This window comes from Macaca fascicularis, chromosome 1 (assembly GCF_037993035.2).
Source record: "Macaca fascicularis isolate 582-1 chromosome 1, T2T-MFA8v1.1".
NCBI classification, from domain to species: domain Eukaryota; kingdom Metazoa; phylum Chordata; class Mammalia; order Primates; family Cercopithecidae; genus Macaca; species Macaca fascicularis.
In genome coordinates this window covers 63,295,054-63,301,053 of record NC_088375.1, presented here as the reverse complement: position 1 = coordinate 63,301,053, position 6,000 = coordinate 63,295,054, and the positions used below count along the sequence as shown (strand labels likewise).

The window sequence follows — 6,000 nt, the reverse complement described above, 5'->3', positions numbered from 1 at the left end:
CCTAGGAACACCTGGGGCTAGAAGAGGCAAGGAAGGATCCTCCCCTAGAGGGTTCAGCCTGGCCCTGCCAACACCTTCATTTTGAACTTCTAGCCTCCAGAACTGTAAGACAACACATTTCTGACATTTTAAGCCACATAGTTTGCAGTACTTTGTTAAAGCAGCTCTAGGAAGCTAATACAACAGCTGAGTGAAGAGGTCAAATGAGCATTTGGATATACAAGCCTGCAGCTTAGGAGAGAGCTTGGTTTCTAAAGCCATAGGAATAAAATTGCCTACAGAGTGAGTTTGAGAGAACTGAAAGGAGAAAAGAGCCCAGGGAGAGACAGGAATGGCCAGTGAGGCAGGGGTACCAAGAAGTGTCTCAGCGGAAGAGTTGGAAGGAGAGAGCAGTCAATTATGACGATCGGTGAAATGGAACTGGCTTCAGCCTTTGGATTTTGCAAGATGAAGACTGTCGGTGATTTTGACAAGAGAAGTGTCAGCAGGGTGGTGAAGACAGAGAAGTCAAACTGGAGTGAGCTGAGGAGTCAATAAAGGTAAGAAAGTGTAGAGTAATTACAGAGAACTATCTTGAGTTTTGCTGTAAAATGACAAAGAAAAGGGCTATTACCTAGAAAAAGGTGTGGGAGCCAAAAAAGGTTTTTTTATTTTATTTTAATTTTTATGAGACGGAGTCTCACTCTGTTGCCCAGGCTGGAGTGCAGTGGCATGATCTCGGCTCACTGCAACCTCCGCTTCCTAGGTTCAAGCAATTCTCCTGCCTCAGCCTCCTAAGTAGCTGGGGTTACAGGTGTGTTCCAACACGCCCAGCTAATTTTTTTGTATTTTTAGTAGAGGTAGGGTTTCACCATGTTGGCATGTTGGCCAGGCTGGTCTCCAACTCCTGCCCTCATGATCCGTCCACACCTTGGCCTCCCAAAGTGCTCTGATTACAGGCTTGAGCCACCGCGCCCGGCTGTTTTTTTTAAGATAGGCAACATTAAGGAATGTTTTTCTGTATGTGAGGATGATCTAGGGTTGAAGGGGAAACATGATTCAGGAAAGACAAGGTATAATTTCAAGGAGCAAAGACACAGAAGAAGTGAGAGTGAATGGGATCCAGTGCAATAATGCAGGAGTTGGCCCTAAGTAGGAATGGAGACTTTTCATCTATTACAGCTGCAGGGAAGGCAGAGAATATGAGCAGATATTGTGTAGACAGGTTGGTGGATTGTGATGGGAACATGAAGTAATTCTCATCTGTTTGCATCCATTTGTATTCATTGTATCAGTGAAGTATGGGTTGAGGGATGGTATTACCATGCTTGATACGGTCATCCAGGAAAGTGGATGGTCAGTTAAAGCTACACACAGTCCAAACTCTTAGGTGGCAATGAGGACTCTCCTGAAGAAAAGGATGAACGAAATGAATCGTTGTATCCATGAAGTGTCTGGGGCTGTGCTAGGCACATGACATATTCACTGATGAAAACTGTGGCTTTCTATCTGGATCCTAGAGCTGATGCTCTGGTGACTGTAACAGGGACAGGCTCTAGTCCACTGTGCTACACACAACAGACTCAGGACGCTGTGAGTGACGGTAATTTATAAGTACTTCTGATTGCTTAGCAAGGAAAGCATTTGCATTTTGTCCCTTCTGATGAAAGTTATCCCTGTTTTCAAGACTGACCAGGGACTGGGTTACAGTGTGTTTTGTGTTAATTAGGAGAAGGGCGACAGGAGGCAAAGGCAGGGGTCAGTAAGGTGACCTGTCCAAAGTTGGAGCTGCAGGATATCCCTGCCCCAGACTAAAACACCACACCCTCTGCCTCAGAAGGGAAACAGAGAGCTTCCCTTCTCTGGAAGCTCAGAGCAGAAAAAGGAACAGCCATATTTTTTCTTTAGATGAAAATATGACCACTCCAGTCCTGAGCCTTTGCCTTCCCTTTCTCTTCCTTCTTAGTTGCTTCTACGCCAGAATAAATTATTTCTATTTCTATTTTTTTTTTTTTTTTTTTTTTGAGATGGAGTCTCGCTTGGTCACCCAGGCTGGAGTGCAGTATCGAGATCTTGGTTCACTGCAACCTCCGTCTCCCGGGTTCAAGTGATTCCCCTGCCTCAGCCTCCCGAGTAGCTGGAATTACAGATGCACATCACCATAGCTGGCTAAGTTTTGTATTTTTAGTAGAGCTGGGGTTTCACCAGGCTGGTTTCGAACTCCTGACCTCAGGTGATCTGCCCGCCTCAGCCTCCCAAAGTGCTGGGATTACAGCCGTGAGCCACCATGCCCGGCTATTTCTGTTTCTTTTAACTCTTTATTTTGGGGGGGAGGGAGGCAGGTAGAGACGGGGTTTCGCCATATTGGCCAGGCTGGTCTTGAACTCCTGACTTCAAATGATCTGCCCACCTTGGCCTCCCAAAGTGCTGGGATTACAGGCATGAGCCACTGCGCCAGTCCAACTCCTATTTTTCTAGCTTTTCTGATTCCACCTGCCCTCCCCCATTTCACTGAAGCTGGGGCCTGTCTTTGCCTGTTCCTCCCCAGGATCTCCCACAGAATGATTCCTTCCTGTCCCAACCCTTCCACCAATACCACTAGATGTGAGAGTCCAAAGGTCTCTTTTTAAGACGCCTCTAAAGTTCCCACTGATGTTATACCCCAGTGTCTGAGGTGACTGGACCTGGTCTCCGTGTGGCTGAGAGAGTGTCTCTTTGTGCTGGCTGATGAATGGCTGCCCTGCACTGTCCCAGGACCTCAATCCCTGGAGGGTAACAGGAGAAAGCCCACTCCCCTCCTTAGGCTCTGCACCTGCTGCTCTCAGCTTTCTTTGGGGCCACAGGGTGGCTGGGCAGGGAGCTAACTCACTAAGCCAGAAAAGAGCAGCACCAGGTCAGCAGATCAGGAGTCTCTCTCTGCCTTATCCTCTCTGGACAGAATGGGGCCTGCTGAGGGGTTGCCCAGACCCACAGCCTTTCCTCCCCATGACTCCTGCTTTGTCCCCACACATCTCCTATTACCTGCAGGGATTTGGATCTCTCAATAGAAAGTGAGCCTGCTGGGATGCTATTTACCTCTGTGAGCGAGGGTTTGAACTGTAGAATTTCTGGGCTGGAAAACATCTCACCTGGTTAGCCATCTTCACCCTTGCCTGAAGACACGGCACTGTGCAAACCTTCAGGCCAGCATCACTTTCTGAAGGAGACTCTGTGATTTTCCTCAATAATACATCTCGGTGCTTCAAATTACAAAACTTCATTCAGTTCAACAAAAGTGTATGGAGTGCCTATTTTAGTATTGTTGTTACGTTGTTTTACATATTATCTTATTAAAGTATTTCATTATTTATTTTGAACAGGTAGTACATGCACATGGTACAACATCACAACTGCTAGAGGGAGAACCATGAAAGTAGATGCCCCATCCACTCAGGTCCCCTTCCAGAAGTACCTATCATTAGCAGTGTATTGTGTATTTTTCCAAAGACATTCCACACATATACAATTTCACTTAATCTTCACAACAGCCTTCTCAGATGGATATCTTAAATCCCATTTGGCAGATGAGGGAACCATGGCTCAGAGTGTGTTGGTAACAGTGGCAATTCCCATCAAAGTGCATGTTAAGTCCAAAGCCCAAACAGTTTCTGCTATAACATCTTCCCAAATCTACTATTTAATCATTTCCTTCCCTTCTACCATAGCCACTCACATCAGCAGGGTTGGCCCCAGAGCCTGGGTGTGCAGGGCCCTGTCCTAGGTGCTGAAGGCTCTGGTAGAGGCAGGGGATTACTTAGCCCCTACCATCACTGGCTCATGGATAAGCTGGGAGGCTAGCAAATAACTGAAGTCTAGTAGAGAAAAGGCAGGGAGCCAAACAATTCTGCTGGCCAATGAATTTGTTCATGGTACTAAGCAAGCCACTGCCTCTTTCTGACTCTGTTTCCCTATCTGTCCGATGGAGATAAACTTAACCCTCAGGGCTCTTGTGAGAATCTAGGGATAGTAAATGTACAGGAAAGCATACAATCCCAGAACATGTAAAGGAGTCTAGCCAGTGCTATTGATAGCTTCCCCCAGTTGAAGGCCAATGGTCACTAAATGAGGAGGTAAACAGAGTGGTGCAGGCCACTGGGGAGTGACAGGTTGAAACAGGGATGTCGTCATCTATGTTCTTTATTTTGGGGTTGTCTTCAGCAGGAACAAAGTTGGCCCAGTTGCAACCATCAGACACTAGAAGTTAAAGGGGGCTGCAGTGTGGGGTTGGGCTCAGAAAGAGCAACACACAGCTGGGCCTCTTTCAAAACATTAGTCTTCGGAACCTGGAGAAGTCTGCCTGGATTACACCTGCAAATACTACTCTGGGCAGCTCTCTAGTTCCCGCAGGTCCTTCCCAGGCCCACCTGTGTTCCTTCTCTGCAAGTGGGACGATTCGCTGCCTTCTCATGAGCCAGTTACTAGCAGCTCAAGGGCCTCTCTACAGGTTCCTTCGGACCAGAACTCTTTCCTTGCCCCTCACCATCCCATCTTCACCCAGCTTTCATCCTTTAGATCTCATTCCTCAGAGAAGTCTTTCTGGGCTCCCCAGCGAAGAGTAAGAGTCCGCATTATTCACACTGCCCAAATGTCTCCTGATTAGCTCATATTGCACTAGTCAGTGTCCATCTTGTCCACCAGACTGTGCACTCCAGAGGACTGGGCACCACACGCACTGGTTCCCCTGTGTATGTGCACTCCAGAGGACTGGGCACCACACGCACTGGTTCCCCTGTGTATATACCCAATGCCTAGCACAGAGCCTGGCATGGAAGAAATGCTACATTATTATTGAATGAACGGCTGAAGTTACTCAATCCTGCCTCTTGGGTTCAAACCTGGCCTGTACCTTAGTTTAGCACCTCTCACACTGGGATAGCACCTCTGACTCCAGTATTTGTTGCTTTTTTAAAACATGATTGTCTCATCTGGATCTTCTTCTTTTGCATTCCTGGCACCCAGCCCGTATCATGGCAGGGGTGGTGGTCGTGGGGGGTGGAGGGGGATCCTGCATATTTCTTGCTAAATGAATGAATTCTTGGCAGAAAGCTGCTTTGAACCAGAAGGCATTTCCTTCCAGACAGTTAATGAGCTGTCTGCCAAGGTGGGCCAAAGGAAGGTCCAGGAAATTAGTAACAAGATTGGACTGGAGTTGAGGGGGCTGAAGAGAGGAGAAAAGCAAAGATCCTTAGTGCCATCTCTTCTTTGTCATTGTGTGTGGGGCAGGACATGTACCGTGGTCACTGAAGGGATCCTCTCGAGGGCTCTAAAAGCCCTCTCTGACTGAAGCGGGTTGGGCTCAGGTGACTGACCCCTGCTGCCCTCCCTCCCACTTCCGCCTCCTTGGGAAGGGGGCGTGGCGGGAGAAGAGGAAGGATACTGGGATCTTCGGTTTCTGGGCCTCTTTTTCCCTAGTATCTTCGTCCCCAAGACCCAAGCCAGAATTGGGAGGGAAAGGGGCTGAGGCCGAGCCGGGTGGCGGGGGAGGGGCGGCGCGGCCAGCTGGCTGGTGTCCCCTGGTGTCTGGAGCCGAGGCCCCGGGCTCTCGGCCTCCACGAAGCGAGGCAAGCTGGAGCTGTGCGGTGAATGCAAAGAGCCGGGAGAGCTCCCAGCCCGGCGCCGCCGACGGCGTCCTCAGCCACAGCCCAATGAGAAGAGAGCAGATAATTTATTCTCTAATCCCGGTTCGGGTACCCGGCGCTGGCGAGTGGCGGGGGTAGGAGGGGTGGGTCTCCTCTTCCTCCGTCCCCCTCCCCCGCCCCTGCGGGCTCCCGGCCGCACACACACACATTTCCTGACAATTAGCGAACACACCTTGGCCGCGCGGCCTCCGGCGGCGGCGCCGCAGCTTTTGTCTCCCGCCCGCCAGGCTGCGAGGTGCGGGCGCCTAGGCGCGAAGTTGCTGCTCCGACGCGCTGCTCCGGAATGCCGGCCGCCCGCGGCCGTCGGGGGGGCGCGGAGGGCGGGTTGGGCCGGGCACGCCGG

At 50.1% G+C, this 6,000-nt stretch overlaps 1 protein-coding gene across 1 annotated transcript in view; it reads left to right on the top strand.

Annotated features, from left to right (window-relative positions):
* The first annotated feature begins 279 nt into the window (after window positions 1–279).
* LEMD1 (LEM domain containing 1) overlaps window positions 280–6,000 on the top strand; it is an 82,874-nt gene continuing 77,153 nt past the window's right edge. The window contains exon 1 of the mRNA XM_065540624.2: window positions 280–539. The gene's annotated coding sequence lies outside the window, so the exon portion shown is untranslated. The remainder of the gene's footprint in view (window positions 540–6,000) is intronic.